General features: G+C 35.9%; 1 protein-coding gene across 4 annotated transcripts in view; it reads left to right on the top strand.

The window, feature by feature from the left end:
- Positions 1 to 19355, top strand: part of MARCHF1 (membrane associated ring-CH-type finger 1) — a 1238958-nt gene that overhangs the window by 187483 nt on the left and 1032120 nt on the right. The window contains exon 2 of one of the 4 annotated variants that reach the window (XM_069097649.1): positions 12675 to 12727. The exons of 2 other annotated variants lie outside the window; for them this stretch is intronic. The gene's annotated coding sequence lies outside the window, so the exon portion shown is untranslated. Of the gene's footprint in view, positions 1 to 12674; positions 12787 to 19355 lie in introns of all 4 variants that reach the window. One more of the 4 variants, XM_069097643.1, reaches the window with a different exon arrangement.

The raw sequence follows: 19355 nt of genomic DNA, 5'->3' as shown, positions 1-19355 counted from the left end.
TAGGATAGGATAGGATAGGATAGGATAGGATAGGATAGGATAGGATACGGTAGGGTAGGGTAGGGTAGAATAGGGTGGGATGGGATGGGATGGGATGGGATGGGATGGGATGGGATGGGATGGTTTAGTATATAATATGTAGGCAGCTAAATGGAGCATTGGTAGAGTGCTGGGTCTGGAGTTAGGAAGACCTGAGTTCAAACACAGCCTTGTATTCTTACTAGCTTAATGATCCTGGGCAAGTCATGTCTGCCTCAGTTTTCTTATCTGTAAATAGAGGATGATAATAGCACCTACTTCCCAAGGTTATCATGAGGATCAAAATGAGATAATAATTATAAAGCACTTGGCATAGTGCATGACATATAGTAAACATTTTATAAATATTAGTAATAATTATGGTATATCATATAGTATAGTACATTGTATAGGATAATATAATGCATAGTAAAATATCAGCAGCTAGGTGGCACAGTGGATAGATTACCAGGTCTGGAGTCAGGAAGACTCATCTTCCTGAATTCAAATTTGGCCTCAGACACTTGGAAGCTGTGTGACCCTGGAGAAGTCAGTTAACTCCATTTGCTTCAATTTTTCATCTGTAAAAATAAGCTGAAAAAGGAAATGGCAAACCCACTCTAGTATCTTTGCCAAGAAATTACCAAATGTGGTCACAAAGAGTCATATATGACTGAAATGACTGAAGAACAGATAGTATAGTATAGCATAGTATAGTGTTCGATGGGATGGAGTAGGGTGGTGGTTTGGCATGGTGGGACGTGACGTGGCATGGCATGGGTTATGATATGGTATACTATAGTATAGTATAGTCCCATATCAATTTAGTGACATTATGAGATTATCTCAAATTTATTAAACTTTTGATGAAAAAACCCTTATATTACCCAGTTAAGGTTTTTAAAACTTGTATTTTGAGTATTTCCCATCTCCCAAATAGTCTGTATAAACTTTCAATATCACAGATTTCTGTTCTAAAGATTTTTTTTTACATAGGATGAAGAAAAGGTTATAATAAACAGTATAGTTAGCATTTGTTGTGTAGCAGATGAACTTATAAATTTTTAAGAATATGTTTGAAAACGTTTTAGAGTGATTCATGAAATCAAAACACATTCTGTCTTTAAAAAGAAACATCACTGTCTATATCATCCAAATTTATTTTATCTTGTAAGCTTCCAGTTAGCATCTATACCACATAAATGTTCCATTAAGTTTTTTTGACATAACAAAAATATTGCACATTTTAGAACATTCAAATTAATTCCTAAGATCCACATTTAGCCTTTTTTTGCCAAATTTTTCATAACTACCTAAAAAGTATATTTTTTAAAAATTGTAGAAACTTGATTCTTCTCTTGTTTGTTATAGACCATAATTTACATTCTTATTCTATAGTAGACTTTCTCCTCTTTTGTAATATGTGAAGGCTGAATTTAATGATATATAAGGATAATTTTTGCTCAAAATTCTATGATTACAAAAATATAAAGTATTCAAATTGAAAGAGATTAGAGGATTAGTTAAGAGAAATAAATTTTAGTTTCATCCCTGGAAATTATTGTGAATGTCTCACTTAAACCACTATTCCTTAATTTGGATGATGTGACATTTCAGTAGATATGTGCTCTCCTCATTCACAACTCATCCATTTAACCCACATATTTACATATGAAGTGGCCCTTTGTCCTCTAAATGATTTACAAGTGGTCTGTTCAAAGTGCTTGGCTCCTTACTCTGTACTGTCCTTTGCTTTTCTTTTACTTTCACTGCATGATTGCCTCATCTCCATCTCTATTTATTTATTTTTTGACTGTGCATCTCTTTGATCAAATCCTTCATGACATTTTTGCTACTCAATTCTTTATGGGTTGTATATTACAGTCTACTCATGCCTACTATGCATCTGTCCTTTGACAGTTGGATAACCTGCAACTTTAATTCTTCAGTCACTCTTGCATCTTGTAGCCACGTAGCATCACTGAAAGAATATTGATATAAAATAGCAGGGCCTTTGTTTTAGGAAAAAGCTGGGGGCTCATTAAAAGAATAGTGGAATTTCCCAAAGGCAATCTCGTCATAATTTTACCATATGGAAAGTGATGACAATAATATATCATTTTCTCTACCAAAGGAAAGTTGGAAAAATTAGGTGATATACTTGACAACAATTTATGGTCTCTGGAAGGAAGCTGACAGAATTCCAAGGTGTACCAATTAAATTGTGGTCTACTTTATAAAGGCATTTTCTTTCTTCATAAATGATGACTAAAATACTGAAAAGTTAATTTGTATTCCCACACCCCCTCATAGTGTAAAAGTACTTTATAATAATTATAATATTTATTTCTCTCAATATTTTCCAATTATCCAGAAAAGGAAATTTTAAAAGATACCATTATTACATAGTTACTATTAACTAACATTTAGGTAGAATGTAAACTCCTTGAAGGCCAGAGCCATTTCATTTTTGCCCAGGTATCCAACACAGTGTCTGGCACATAGAGAGCACTTAATAAATCAAGTGTTTTTAACATGGAGTCCATGAAATAAAAAAAAAATGATAGTTATTTTGACACTATACTTTCCTTTGTAATCTCATGTGTTTTATGTATGATTTTCAGCACATTATTCTGAGCAGTCTAGTCCATATGCTTCATTATACTGCCACACAGAAAAATGTTTAATAACTTGTTAAATACTCATTGAATTGAATTAAATTGATATTCCTAAGCCTCTGTAGAAATAATCCTCATGCATGTACACTAAATAGGGTATCTTACCCTACAGGAGAGAAGGGGGGAAGGGGATAAGAAGGGGGGATGATGGAGGGAGGGCAGTTTGAGGGGGAGAGAAGTTAGAAACACACACTTTGAAAAGGGACAGGGTCAAAGTAGAGAATAGAACAAGTGGGGGGCGGGATAGGATGGAGGGAAATATAGTCAGTATTTCACAATATATCCACTATGGAAATGTTTTACATAGCTACATATGTACAACCTATATTGAATTGCTTATATTCCCAGTTAGGGTGGGTGACAAGGGAGGAAGGGAAAGAATCTGGAATTCAAAGTGTTCAAATAAAATGTTTAAAAATTATATTATTATTATTATTATTTTTACATGCAACTGGGAAATAAGATATACAGGCACTGGGGTATAGAGATACATCTTGCCCTACTGGAAAGTTGGAGGGGGATGGAGGAGGATATAGGAGAGAGCAGATTGGGGAAGGGGATATACAGTGGGATCACTGTGTTGGGGTGGTGGGTAGGGGAAAGACGGGGAGAAACTTTGTAACTCAAAATGTTGTGGAAATGAATGATGTAAACTAAAAATAAACACAAAATTTAATTTACAAAAAGAAAACAAATAAAAAGGAATAATCCTCATGGAGTTTTGATTAGGGGTTAAAAGATTTTAATACCAATTAGAGAAATTTCTGTGATTTCTGAGAAGTTATGGATTTTAAGAGAATTTCCTATTTAATGAAAATGTACAAATATCTCCTTAATTATAGGAGACTTATTGGCTCTTTTTGTCCTCATTAACACACCAGAATATGGTCTCCCAGTGACATGAAAGAAGGTTTATGTCACTATTAGGCAAAAGTTTTAATTCAGTGTTTGGGGGAATAATAGAAACTAATGAATTCTTTATTTATAAAATGTGAGACACCATCACCTGTCATTTTGTCATTTACTATAGTAGATGATGACGAAGAATTGTACCTCTTTATGGTTAAAGTAATATTTTTATTTTTGTCTTCAGATCTTGAGCTCCTACTAGAATGCTGTATAAGGCAGAACTGTAATAAATATCTGTTGGATGGAGTTAAGGGAAAGAAACTGGTTTCGAAGGGAGTGTAAGAAGAAAAATTCAGCGTGGGGAATGTCGAGCTTGTCAGTTCACTTCCTAGGTCTTCAGTTTTCTCATCCATAAAACAAGGGGGTTTTACCTTATATGTAAAGAACATAAAATCCTACTTTTCTTATTGTGTCTTGACCACAAAAAATATTGATTCAGTAGAGCCAGGTTTAACTCTTCTCACAAAGGAATCTCCCATGTAGATGTTTATATATAATAATCACATAAGGTCACTGTAGCAACAACATCATATTCACAGCACTGAGGGCAATATGATTTCACTAGTCTGGTTCCGAACTGCAAAATATAACAGACTGTCCACACATAAGACGAAGCAAAACATTTATTCAGACACCAGAAAGGCAAAACCCAACACCAGAACACCAAATCCATCATAGCAGTAAAGAAGTTAATACACATCATCACTGCAAGAATTAACACCATCACAAAGCCTTCCCACAAACAAACACTCACAATCCAATTCTAGTTTTCTGCTTGCCTGTGTCCTCTCTCTCCCACTGTACTAACTGCTCTGACTCCCAGCTTCCTCTCAGCTCTGCTCTACCCTTCAACAAACTCCTCCCACCACTGGCTCCATGCAATTACATTAGGCCTATTAAGGGACAGGGAAGATCTTCAAATTCCCTTAGGCCTATTAAGGAGCAGGGAAGATCTTCAAATTCTCATTACCATTACAGTCACCTTCTTGGGACCAAAGACTGTTTTTGTCCTTGTATCCTTAGTACTAAGCACAGTGCCTGGTACATAGTAGGTACATACTTAATAAATACTTTTTGAGTTGAACTGTAGAGTATAGATATGTAATAGACAAGATTAATTTTCAATTTTAAAAAAGTATCTTTGTTTTTTTCACACATTGCAAGATTATTTCCAGATTGAAACAAATAAAGAAGAAAGGCCAAACAAGAGGCTAAGTTCTATATTTAGAAGCATAAAAATTAAATCTTAGTTTGCCCATTTCCTAGTTCATCAATCTAGAAAGGGAAGGGGCCTGAGAGGCCTTTTTTCATAGTGAAATTTCTAAAGAAAATGCCAACACTTACATATGAATAACGTGAAGCCTCTTACATGAACTTTTGTCTAGGGTTCTGCTTATATAGAGGTTCTGGTCACTTTATTCTATACAATTATGTTTTCCCAGTCCATAAATATGCGAAAAAGTCTGTATTAGAGTATTAGACCTGTATTGCAATAGATTACATGATTTGCAGGAAGTTTTAAAATCATTAGTAATTTAGTAAAAAAAAAAAAAGTAATGTTGTGGAAGCTAATATTTGTCACAAATATTGCCACTTCTTATAGCAAATATTTTTCAAATCTTACATGGACAGAGGTAAATATCCAATAATTTTCCGTCTCTAGGAAACTTCAGGCAGAATAGATAACTTATGGAATTGCTGAAAAGCTCTATTTAGTGTGAATTCCTTCAAGTTGTCATCTCTTGAGCTTCAATAAATTTATTTGCATATGGAAATTTTGATCATATTTCAGGATCAGCTTGGAAAAATTAATTTAAAAGAGAAACTTACTTTGCTTTTGCAGAATATTTGAAAAGACAGAGCTTTGATTTTCAACAAGAATAATGATCACTTTTGTAATAACAGTGGCAATAATCCTTCAAATAAAAATAGCCCACATTTATATAGTGCATTGAAGTGATGTTTGTGATGACTAAACAAAGGTATGAAAAGATCTACATGAACTGATACAGAGTAAAGTAAGTAGAGCCAATAAAACAATATACTACAATAGTGTATTGTGACTATAATGATGTAAATGGAGAACACGACACACCATAAAATTTAAAATGATTGTAATAAATTATTTATAACACAGACTATATTGTGATATGCTACATCATATATTATAACATTAAATATAAAAATTACAAGTGATATAAATAAAATAATAATAAATAAAATTGTAAAATGCTTTATATACATTATCTCATTTGGTCCTTAGCACATTCCTATGAGGTAGATGCTATTATTACTACCATTTTGCATGAGGAAATTGAGGCTGAGAGATCAGTGACTAAGGACACATAGCTGACAAATATCTGATAAAGGACACAAACCCAAGTTTTATAAATTTTAAGTTCTATCCAGAATGAATAAATGAATGAGAAACATGTAGCACCATATACTGGATAGAGCTCCAGGCCTGAAGTCAAGAATGCTCAACTTCTTTGACTTTAAATTCACCCTCAGATACTTATTAGCTGTATGACCCTTGGCAAATCACTTTGCCTCAGTTTCCTCACCTATAAAATGAACTGGAGAAGTAAATAGCAAGTCACTCCAGTATCTCTGCCAAGAAAACCCCAAGTGGGGTCCAGAAGAGTCAAACACGAATGAAAAAACTTACCAACAACAAAAATATGTGCTAATTGATAAGGATAGAAGGGAGACAAAATATGCTATTAAACTTACATTCTTTTTTAAAAATAGTATTTCACTAATATTTTCTGTTTCTCACATCATCCTAGTATCCCATGTATCCCTCCTCAAGAGTCATCCCATAAGACAAATAATATATTTTGGAGAGAAAAAAAAATTAGTACAACTGATCAATACATTGAAAAGATCTGAAAATGTGTTCAATTTGTAGCAACCCCTACCCAATGTGAACATCTCACCTCCTCAAAGGGATAGGTTGGGGTTTTCTTCTCATATCTCTTCATTTGAGTCTTACTGGATCTTCATAATTTTATTACATTCATTTTAAATTTTTTGGTGTGTCATTGTTCTCTCAATTTCTATTACTGTAGTCATATTACTATATGTAGTATATTGTTTTCTTGGTTCTATTTAGTTCACTCTGCATCAGTTCATGTAAGTCTTTCTCTACCTCTATTTAGTCATCACATACATCATTTCTTTCAGCACAATAATATTCCATTACATTCATGTAACACAATGTGTTTAGATATTCCGCAATTGATGGGCATCTACTTAGTTTCCTGGTTTTAACTATTTAAAAATGCTGCTAAAAATATTTTGGAGTATATGGCAACTTTCTTTTTATCAATATGTCCTTGAAGTACAAGCCCAATAATGGAGTCTCTGGTTCAAAAATGACATTTTAGTCATTTTATTTGCACAATTCCAAATTGCTTTTCAAAATGATCATACCATTTCACAACTCCACCAATGGGATATTAGCGTGACAATGTATTAGTGTACCTATCTTTCCACGGCCCAGTCAACATTGAGTGTTGCTATTTTTGGCATCTTCACCAATTTGGAGAATATAGGGTAAATCCTCTAGTTTGCTTTGATTTTAATTTCTCTTATTGTTAGTGATTTGACGCATTTTTATGTAGTTGTGAATACTTTGTAGTTCTGAGAAAGGTTTGTTCATATCCTTTGACTTTTTATCTATTGGGGAATGAGTTATATATATATACAATTGTTCATGCATCTTAGATAACAAGCCTTCATCAGAGAAATTTAATACAAAGTTTTTCACATATTTGACCACTTTCCTTCTTATCCTAGACATATAAATATTGTCTGTACAGAAACATTTTAGTTTCAAGTTCCCTCTTCAGCTATAAACACAGTATAATGTTTCATCAATTATTTTACTTTAATCTTTTTTTAAGGTGACCCTGTTGCCACTGGCTCTCTTTTCCTCATCCTTAAGTCCCTTCATCTCATTGCATATTCCCCATTTCTCTCCTCCTCTTCAGTAAGCTTGTTCCTTAGTGTTTAAGTTTTATTTTATTGAACCCTTTTCAAAAAATTGTCTCTAACTCTCTTCATTATCTGTCTTCTCTTTCTATTTATTCTAGACTTTTAGTATCTGATTTGTGACCTCTAAAAAGATCTTGGATCTTTCTTTTCTCTGTATTCTTCATGTTATCAGAACTTCCATGGTATCCATTCTAGAGTCTTCCTTCTAGGTATTTCCTGCTACTTCTTCATATGACTTACCCCATAGATTGTCCTTTTCCACTATGCCTCATTTCCAGACAAATGCCAGTTAATTAATCTGAAAACAAATCTATGGGATAAACCACACAAAACTGCCCAAGCTTCACTCAGTCATTTTTTAGTTTTGATGGCTCAGAGTTAGAGTGTCAATAGCATTTGTTTCTGTTCTGGCCAGAAACTCTGAGAGTCTTCACTTTCCTGTTTGATTTCTTTTTTTGAGCCAGCAAACTAGGCCATTTTCTTCTTCAACTCTTACCTAATCTTAAACCACTAAATCGTGTTGCCTCAGACAAACTGAGACCTAGCAAAGACTTTAGTCTAAAATGGCCAAGGTCTCCAACTGCATCTGGGGTCATCCCCAGTAGTCCTGACCTGTGTCTTGCCACTGGATTCAGATGACCCTGGGGAGAGTGAGGCTGATGACTCTGCATAGCCCTGCCTCACTCAAATCTAATTTACTTGCAAGTCAAAACAACACTCTTCTCTGAGAATGAAGACAAAAAAAAACATTTCTAGACAAATACCAGTTAATGATAATAATAGCTAACATTTACATATCATGTAACATGTGCCAGGCACTATATTAAGCACTTTATAAATATTATTTCATACGATCCTCACAACAATCTTGGGAGGTAGATACTATTATCAACATTTTTCAGATGAGGAAACTGATACAGAGGTTAAGTGACTTGCTGAATGCCACATAGCTAGTAAGTGTCTGAGGCCAGATTGAACTGCGGTTTCCTTGACTCTAGGCCCACTCAGCACTGCCCCATTGTAGCCCCCCGACCATGTCCCTGATTATGCAGGTCACCACTGATTTATACCCTTTCTTGCTGACCTTTTTTCTGATATTTGCCTGGAAATATCCTTCATGATCTCCCACTCCTTCAGATGTCAATTGCTACCAGAGGTTCCAAATCCCTCTTCCTCCCAGGACGATTACTTTTCAAGCACCAAATCCCCCCTAACCTCTTTTAGTATAAGGTCCTAATCTCTTTTCAATATCAATATTTTTTAGGAACATTTGCCAATAGAACCACCTCCCACCTCTAAACAAGACCTCCCTCCTATCTTCTGTCTTTCAATATTTCTCCTTTTTTTCCTGACTTATTCCTCTGTAGGGTCTTAATCTTTTAGTGATCACAGAAGTCATCTTTGTTTCATTGAAGCCTTTGATTTGACTCTGTTGCATCACTCATTCCTCTCCGTCTCCCTATTTTTCTCCCCCCTTTTATGTATCCTTCCATTTGCAATATAGCCCCACAAAAAAGTATTCATTTATAGGGAAAGTGTGGCCAAGTTCTGTCCTTAATGTCTCCTGTCTACCTCTTTAATGTTATTTACATCAAATTTCCACCTTTACCCCTGTCTCTGATTCTTTCACTGGTCTCTGTTGTCACTATGACTGCTGTCCTTGCCTGTTGCATTTATTTAGTCCTCTTGCATTTCTGTTGTTTGGGGTGTTTGAGAAACAATCTCTTCAGTTCTGGTTTTCTTTTAAAAAAATGCTTCAAACTCTTCTTTATTACTAAATGTCTATCCTTTGTCCTGAATGGTTAAGTTTAGATCTTTAAGATAGATCACTCTGGGTTGCGCTGTGAGCTCCATTGCTCTTTGAAGCACATTATTCCATTGCCTCCTACATCTTCAAATGGGGACACAATAATTTTGCATTATTTCAATGTTCTCATCAGGCCAGCAATTATTTTTTCTTCATTCTTTTTTAAGCTAAGTTTTTATTGTATCCTTTAGCAGCTAAAGTCAACAGATTAGTTCTATTGCTACCTCCTTGCATATGGTAATCCCTAAAAGCTTGTTGTACAAAAGGATTCCAACTAATGCCTATAAATTTCAAGCAAGATATATTATCTATTGATACTCCTGAAGCCCTTTCATCACTGATTCTCACCATCCCAGACACTAACAATTCTCCCTTCCTTTGGGTGAATTCACTTAATATATCAGTGATCTCCTGCTGAGTAAAATCCTCAATTACTTCCCCAAAGATGGTGTGGTTCGTGTTTGGCTCTCTCTGCTTCTCCTTCTTTCTTCTTAATATGGGGTCAACATCTGCACTTGAAAAAGCCTCCTCACCTAACTTTGTTTCATTTTCCTCCCAAGTGTCTGGGCTCCTGTGCAGGCCTAGCCTGTGCAAAGGCTGCATGTACATTCCTTTTGTTCATTTTTTTTCCTAAAAATTTTCTGAGCCAAACCCACAACAGCCTTCTCTTCTGCTACTTGACTAGCTTGATATTTATTTATTTATTTGTTTGTTTGTCTGTCTGTCTATCTATCTATCTATCTATCTATGTATTTATGTACAGATTGATTGCTTTTTTGGAGGGCAATTGGGGTTAAGTAACTTGCCCAAGGTTACATGGCTAATTTTTTTGTGTGGGTGTTAAGTATCTGAGGCTGGAACTGAACTCGGGTCCTCCTGACTCCAGGGGTGGCGCTTTACTCACTGCGCCACCTAGCTGCCCCACTAGCTTGCTCTTTTAAAGGAAAGTCTGAACTCTGTGGCACAGAAAGATTCCCATGCAAACTAACCAACTCCCTTTGCATCTGAGCTCTCTCTTCCAGCAGCCTGTCTCTGCTTTTACACATAAGGCAATAACTTGTTAGCAAGGCCCAGCCTGTCCCACACACCCCTGTCAGTTCTTTCCCTTGTTCTTTTGGTATTTCTTGCAAACATCTTTCGAAATCTCTAGGTTCTCCCTTCCATAGACTTAATTCCCAGTTTTCACAGAGCCCTGTGTGATTAGTTCATTCTCTTTCTAGGGAGGAATAAGGTAAATCCCCCCATCCTGGAATATCCATTTCTCTCTCTGAAGCCCTTCTGCCTCCAAATAGAGGTCTGATATTTTGCAATCCTGGTTATGATGACAAATATTTTACCAATGCAATACTCACAGCAGCTGCTATGAATATGCCAGTGTATTCCCAGGTTTGAATTGCAAGATATAACAGACTCTCCACATGGAAGACAGAACCAAAACATTTATTCAAGCACCATAAAGCCAAATCCCAACACAAGAAAGTCAAATCCATCATAGCAGCAAAGAAATCTATACACAATAACACCACTATTCCCCAAGACTTCCCCCTGCTAGGTAGGGCCTTCCCCAAAACAACACTTGCAGCTTATTTCCTGCTTCCTCTCATACAACTCTAACTACTCTCACTAACTTCTGCTGGGCTCTGTTCTACCCTTCCTACTCCATCCTTCCTGCTCCTCCCATTCAGCAAGCTCCTCCCACCACAGGCTCATGTGACTCAGGTTTCCATGTGACTCAAGGATGGGAAAGATCTTAACATTATAGTCTTTCATTCTCTAAGACGACCATGACATCAGGGAGGTGATGCCATGACACACAAGTGAATTCGATTTAAGTGAGGGAGGGATGTGCAGTCACCAGCCTCACTTTCTCCTCCAGAGCCATCTGGATCCAGTAATCAGATATCAATCAGGATGAATAGAGATGGCCTTGGATATAGTGGGAGACCATTGCCTTTTTAAGCTAACATCTTTAACAGGTCTCAGTTTGATTAAGGCAATGCCCATTCAGTGATTAAGGCAAGGTAAGAATTGAAGTAAAAGATGACCTCAAGTGGCCTCAAAAAGAAAAAAAATCAATCTGGGAGGGAAAGACCCTAAGAATTTCTGGCCAAAACAGAAATAACTACTATTTGCATTTACTCTGAGACAACCAAGGCCCAAACAATGACCAAATAGGGCTAGACTGGGCCAATCCATGAAAACCAGAATGATTTGGGTTTAAATCGCCATTTCTGATCTAGATAACCTCTGGGTTTTTCATTGGTTCCAGTCTCTCCTATTTCCCAATCCCTTCTTGTAGGTCCATTGGATCATAGCTTTAAAACTTAAAGGAACCTTAGCAATCACCTACTCCTGCTCCTGCCTTTCATTTTACAGATAATGAAACAGGTTCAGAAAAGTGTACTGATTTGTCCAAAATCATACAGGTGGTAAGAACAAGAGGTTAGATTCAAACCCAATTCCTTTGATTCCATATCCAGCATTCTTAAAAATCATATAAAATGAAACTGAGGAACCTTTATATAACTAACTCTTTTACTATACTCAATTGACATCAGCTTAAAAGAACCCCTTGGACTCTTGTTAGCTTTAAAATACAATATATCATGTAATGTGTCATTTATAATGATGATCATTAGTCTACAGGTTTATATTTGTCACATTTATTATTTAAAACAAAACAAGTTAATTATTTTCAAAGGACCCATCCATTTCTCAAATCAAAAAAAGATTCTCTTTTCCCCTGTTATCCCTTAATAGACACACTCTTTAAATGATTGAATATACATTTATTTATGCTCATTTTTCATTATGTTATTCAAAAGTTCCTGACAGTTGCTCTACTGAATCCATCTAGCACATATGAAAGAAATATGCATCAATCCTTCCTTGCTCTGAATCTCCCCCTACTATGCCAACCTATAAGATGTTCCTATGACTGAGTTTGTAGCATTGACAAGAAGGAGATTCATTACACCCCCCACAAAAAATGTATTATAGGGGAAGAGTTTATTCTTTTCTCTTGACAAAGCAAGGTAGCTTCATGTCACTACAAAAGACAATGAGGCTGATGAAAAATGTATTAAAGTTTATTTGGTAGTATAAAGCCTTGAAGCAAAACCTTCAGGGAAAACAAGCAAACAAAATAGATGAAGACCTTGTACTCTGTCAGTAACCCACTGGCTAGAACAGATAAACCAGAACCTAGAGAATTGAAATGCAAGGGGAGAAGTTGAATTTTTTTTCATGTTTTTTTTCAACAGAATTTTTTCCCCTGAAGTTTCAGATGGAATTCAACAGATATCTCTCATGAAAAGTAAGAGATATTGGGGTTGGAAGAAAAACCACAGCAAAACATGAGATGGATATGTTGGGGTAAAAAATCGCTATGTATTTCTAATAGACATCATTTTCCTTTTTTCAGTCATATATTCATCTTATTACAACTGTTCTTCTCATTGTTCCATAAAACATATCACTTCTATTGATGCAAAAGATGCACTTCCCCTAGCAAGCTTCTTCCATCATTTTCCCACTGTTCTGTGTTCCTTTGATTCATCTTTACAAATCTTATATTAATACATGTCTTTTCACACATTACTCTGCTTCTTCTGTAACTCAGTATTTTTGCTCTCCTTTTGTGAATATGAAAACATCAAGGTTTCTCTGGGACCTAGTGATAACACTGTTACCATAGAGCAAGATTCTGTATTAGACAGGAATCTCTTAGATCCCATTCAAGGAGTGTTAGCCGCTTAATAAAAAAGATTCATTTTAAAATGGTTTGATCAGAAATGTGATGGGCACCCCCAGTAAGGTTTGAGAACAATTTTATCATATAATGGAAAAACACTGGTCTTGAATTGAGGGGACCTGAGTTCATATCTTTCCTCTGACCATGTTATTCCCCTCTGCAATAAACTCCAATGGTTCCTTATGACCTCTAGGACAAAGAACACCCTCTGTCCCACTTAGTATTCAAAACCCTTTATAACTGGGTTCCCACCTACCTTTCCAGACTCATTTCATTCCCTTTCATGAAGGAAGGGAAGAAACAAGTGTTTATTAAGCACCTAATATATGTTATGCACTGTTGTAAGGATTTTACAAGTATTATCTTATTTGATCTCCCAACAATCCTGGGAGGTAGATATTGTTATTATCCATTTTGCAGTTGAGGAAACTGAGGCAAACAGAGGTTTAAGTGACTTGCTTAGGGTAACATAGTAAACGTCAGAGACTGGATTTGAATACAGGCCTTTCTGATTCCAGACCTTTATCCATTTTTTCTTTATCCATAAAGTATTCCAGTACTTTATCTATTGTGCCACCTAGTTGCCTTATCTTACATTCCTGAAATGCACTCCATTGTCACCTCTCCTTTGCAGAATACCAAGCTTCCTTCAAAATTCAGCTCAAGAGTTCCTTCTTCATACATAGCAGTTGCTAGTGCCCTCCTAGAAAATACTTACATGCATTTTATTTATACTTATATTTTCTCCTCCAAAAGAATGCAAGTTCTTTGACATTTAGGACTATTTCATTAATGTCTTTGCATGGCACAGAACTTGGCACATAGTAAGTTCTTAATAAATATTTTTAAATGATTGTGATTTTGGACAAAACACAACTTCCTCTAGTCTCAGTTTCCTCATCTATTAAATGAGAGGGTTAAACTAGATGACTTCTGAGTTGCCTTTTAGCTCCAAGCTTATGATTTTATGATGTATTCAAGAGAGGGAGGGATCACATTGCAGGGTTTCCTTGAGAAGGTGGTCCCTGAGCCAGGTCTCAAAGAAACAGAAGGATTTCTACAGGCAGAGATATGCTTGTTGGATATAAGGGACCATTCCAGATATGGGAAACAAGAGAAGGCAGGGCAAGATAAGGGAATAAATGATAGTCCAGTTTGGCTCACTTGGTGGAGCATGTGAAGGAAGAATAGAGGCTTAGGATGCAATAATGTCGGAAGGAAGTTGAGAGTTACAGGTCTGTTTTTATTTCTCCAAAATATGCATGTGCTGAGTATGAATGTAAAATTTACCAGTTCTTACTTCCCTCAATAAAATCTCCAACTCAGAGAACTTCCCAGTCATGAAGGAAGGCACGCTCAAAATAAGGTGAACTGGGAATAATTAGGTGGCACAATAGATAGAGTAACAGACCCTCAAGTCAGGAAGACCCAAGTTCAAATTTAGCTTCAGACATCGATAAGCTGTATGATCCTGGACAAGTCACTTAATCCCAATTGCCTCAACCTGCCCCCCCCCCAAAAAAAAAGCATCCACAAAAATAAAAAAAACCAAGGTGAACCCAAAATAAATTGTAGGACTGAGAAGTAATGTGTGAAGAAGAAATTTCTAGTAGAAGTCAATAGATGTTCAGGGATATGGAGTTATATTTGTGAGAGTTTAGGTTTTTGTTCCAGGAGAAAGATTACATAGAAAAATGGAGGGTCTGAGAGAACCAGACCTTTATGGCAAGGCACTTAACATTTTCTCTTTCAAGCAGATCTTTCTCTGGAGGGTATTGTGTGGGAAAGAAGCTGAGGCGGAGCTTTTCTCAGGCTTGTGTACCTTTCTTCTCCTGAAGTGTGTCACCAACAATGGGAAGTATGGGATAGAAATTGCTGCACACTTAAAAGTTAGGCCCTGTCAATTCTACATTCTTACATCTCTCTCATTCTTTCCTTTCTCTCCATTCAATGAGCACCTTGCCCACCTCCCCCAACCCCTAGGTTTCCATCTCCAGGCCTCAGAACCTCTCTCCTGACCTAATGTAACCAATTAGGCATCCCTAGTAACAGCTTTTCTCCCCTCCAATCCATCTTCCACATACCTGCAAAGGTATTATACATTTAGCACAGATCTGACCAACTTGCTCCCCTTCTCTCAAAGTTCTATTTTCTTTCCTATTTCATCTAGAATAAAATAAAAGCCCTTCAAATTGACCTCCCTTCAAAATACAGCCTTACTGTCCATTACATCCCTTCACATAATCTATGTTCTCCCAAAGCAGCATTCTTAATGCTCTCCATGAGCAAAATGTCATCTCTTGTGTCCATGCATTTATGGGCCTCTTCTTAGGCCTAAAACACCCTCTCTTCTCATCTCTTCTTTTTAACATTCCTACTTCCCTTCAAGGTTTGTTCTGATTTCCCCAGTTTTTAGTCTTCACCTTTACTCCAGTTACATTTATTTTACCTGTAATTGTATGTATTTACCTGTTTCATCAAGTAGAATATTAGCTTTTTGTGGGAAAGCTCCCGTTCATTATAGCTCTTGTAGCCTTTCCTCTAGCACAGTGCCTGGCACCACACTAGGTGCTTGATAATTATTTGTTGAATTGAATGTTGGAACTGAAAATATTTTTGAAGTTTGCCCTATAAATAGCTATCCACCCTCTTCCAGAAACCTTAAAGTGATGGGAGGGAGGAGGGGTCTCTCTACACACTAAGACAATCTTGTATTATGAGAAAGTTTAAAAATAACAACAATGACGATAACAACTTCATTATTTTCATCCCAGACTTAGTTATAGAGAACTGCTTCCCTGTATCAAATAATCACTTCCTATCTACTACTTTCTTTCTTCAATTTTAATTCCAATTTTAATCTCTAGAGTGACATATAAGAGATCTACAAGTATTTGAAGACAACTTTCACCCCCCTTCTTCTCCCCTTCAGGAAAAAAAATATAACAAAAGAAAATACTTTTTCTGGGCTCGTTATCCTCAATTTTTTCAACTCTTGCAGACCATTCGTTTCCCAGTTTCTTTCCTCTGCATGTATTCTAATTTGTTCATCCATCCACATGGACATCAGAAAATATTCTGATAAATTCCTTAAAGAAATCAAATTAGACTATATACCCTTGATCTAACAATCTAGAAACTCTATAAAAAGGTAAAATGAGATTAGTTTGGTTAGGATTTGCATTTTAGTGAGCCTATATTTGTTTCTTTTTATTTATTGACCCACTATGGGCACAGTAACTGCAGTACAAATGTAAATCATTGATATACTAGGGAAATTTAAGGGTATTTAGTTCAACTTCATTATTTTACAGATGTGGAAACTATCAGCTGGAGAGTTGTGGCCAGTGTCATGCATTTACTTAGTGGTAGAGCCAAAACTCAAACCAAGATCTCCTTGATACAAGCTCAGACTTCTTTCTACTCTGCCACATGGCTTCCCTTTAGAGATATCTGTGGCCTCATTGGACATTGATTAAAGACAAAAAACAACCCAACAACAACAACCTGAGTACCAAACAGGTACTTAAGAATACCATAAAGGCAAGAAAAGCTCCATTTCAGAAATAATAGTAAGATAACAAGAATTCTATCTGGGTGTCAAAAAATTTTTCATCACCATGAAACCAATATTAAGTCCTGACAAGCTGTAAGGAGCCTTGAGAACTGGAAGACAATGAATATGAGGGACATTTTTTTTCTTTTTTTTTTCCTGTAAAGTTTCAAGTGATAGGTTATTTTAGCATCATGGCCTACTTAAGACGTCATAGATTTATCACTGAAAATTTTGGTGGGCTCATGATTTAGGTGTGCAAGTGGAGCCTATGAATAAAATACATATGAAATTTTGTCAAAACACCTATTTCAGCTCAAGGCAGGTACATTTGAATTACTCATTGCACACTACTTAATTGTATGTGCTCAGGGATATAAAACTTACCCTAAGAAGTGCCTTTGCTGCATCCCAAAAATTTTGGTATGTTGTCTTATTATTGTCATTCTCTTAAATGAAATTTCTGATTGTTTCTATAATTTCTTGTTTGACCCACTCATTCTTTAGAAATAAATTGGTTAATTTCCAATTAGTTTTTAGTCTATCTTTCCATAGCCATTTATTGCATATAATTTTTATTGCATCATGATCTGAAAATGATGCATTTAATGTCTCTGCCTTTCTGCATTGAATTGCGAGATTTTATGCCATAGTATATGGTAGATTTTTGAGTGTGTGCCATGAACCACTGAGAAGAAAGTATATTCCTTTTTATCCCCATTCAGTTTTCTCCAAATATCTATCATATCTATCCTCCCTAAAATTTTATTGGCCTCCTTAACTTCTTTCTTGTTTATTTTGATGTTAGATTTATCAAGTTCGGAGAGGGGAAGATTAAGGTCCTCCACTAGTATAGTTTTGCTACCTATTTCTTCCTCTAGTTCCCTTAACTTCTCCTCTAGGAATTTGCATGCTATACCACTTAGTGCATATATGTTAAGTAATGATATTGCTTCATTCTCCCCTGCTTATATTTTTGTTTCTTCTTTCTCCTTTCCCCTCCTTAAGGGTTTTCCTTTTGACTACCACCTCCTTCAGTGTTCCCTTCCTGTGATCCCCCCCTTTATTTACCTACCTTCTCCCCTTACTACTATTTCCCTCCTCTCTAATCCCCTGTCTTTATCTACCCCTTACCCTCCTATTTCCTATAGGACATGATAGATTTTTTTTTTACTTATCAGGGTATGTTATTCCCCCTTTGACCCCAAACCAATGAGAATAAATTTCATACAGTACACCTCTCCCTAGCTCCTTTGACTCTATTTAATGATTTTTTGTGTCTTTTCATGTTAGAATCTTAAACTTAACTGATTATGTTGATCCCTCTTTGAACCAGCGTTAGTGGGAATAATGTTCAAATGATGTTCCTCTCTCTCTTTCCTTCACCTCTACTATAGTATGTTTTTATGCCTCTTTGTATGCCATAATTTAACTTTTTCTGTCTCATCCTTTCCTTTTATAACATTACAGTCCCTTTGACCCCCTTAATAAGGTTTTTTTTCATCATCAAATTAGTTCATTTATACTCACAACCTCTATCTATGTATAACCCCTTTAAATGTCATGATAATCATATAAATTTTGATATTGACAGTTATCAGTTTCTCATATAGGGATGTAAATATTTTACTCTTATTGCATCCCAAGTTATGTGCATGTGTGATTGAGTGTGTGTGTGTGTGTGCATGTGAGTATATGTTTTCCTTGTTTACTTTTTAATGTCTTTCTTGAGTCTTGTAATTGGAGATCAGATTTTCTATTGAGCTCTGGCTTTTTCATCAGGAAAGTCTGGAAGTCCCTTACTTCATTAAATGACCATCTCCTTGCCTGAAAGACTATACTCACTTTTGTTGAAGTCCTACCTGTTTTGCCCTACAAAATATCAAACTCCAATACCTCCAATCTTTTAATGTAGAAGCTGCTAGGTCCTGTGTGATCCTGACTGTAGTTCCACAATATTTGAATTGTTTCTTTTTAGCTCCTTGCAGTATTTTCTCCTTAATCTTGTAATTCTGGAATTTGGGTACTATATTTCTTGGAGTTTTCAATTTGGGATCTCTTTCAGGAGAAGTCCAGTGAATTCTTTCAATAACTATTTTATCTTCTGATTCCAGGACTTCAGGACAATTTTCTTTGACAATCTCTTGGAGGATGTTGTCCAGGTTGCTTTTTTCATCATGGTCTTCTGGTAGACCAATAATTCTTAAATTATCTCTCCTGGATCTGTTCTCTAGGTCAGTTGTTTTTCAAGTGAGATATTTTATGCTTTCTTCTAATCTTTCAATCTTCATGTTTTGTTTGATCGACTATTGGTGCATCATAGAGTCCTGAGCTTCAATTTGACTGATTCTAATTTTTAGTGAATTATTCTCTTCAGTTCATTTTTGAAGGTCCTTTTAAAGGGAGGTATTTTCTCCAATTAGTTTATTAATTTTACTTTTTAAGTATTTGTTTTCTTCAGTGAGATTTTTTTCCAGTTTGGTCACTATAGATTTGAATTTGTCCGTTACCTCCCTAATTTGGCCTTTAAAATCTTTCTTGAGCTCCTCCAGGAGTGCTTTTTGGGCTTGAGACCAGTTCATATTTTCATCTGTGGTCTCAGGTGTGAATAGAGTCCATGTTGTCCTCTGGTTCTTC

Source organism: Petaurus breviceps, unplaced genomic scaffold (genome assembly GCF_028583685.1).
Source record: "Petaurus breviceps papuanus isolate PSGF00001 unplaced genomic scaffold, PetGlider_PUasm1.0 126, whole genome shotgun sequence".
Taxonomy (NCBI): domain Eukaryota; kingdom Metazoa; phylum Chordata; class Mammalia; order Diprotodontia; family Petauridae; genus Petaurus; species Petaurus breviceps.
Note: the sequence above shows the minus strand (reverse complement) of the source record. Positions and strands in the feature narration are given on the sequence as shown.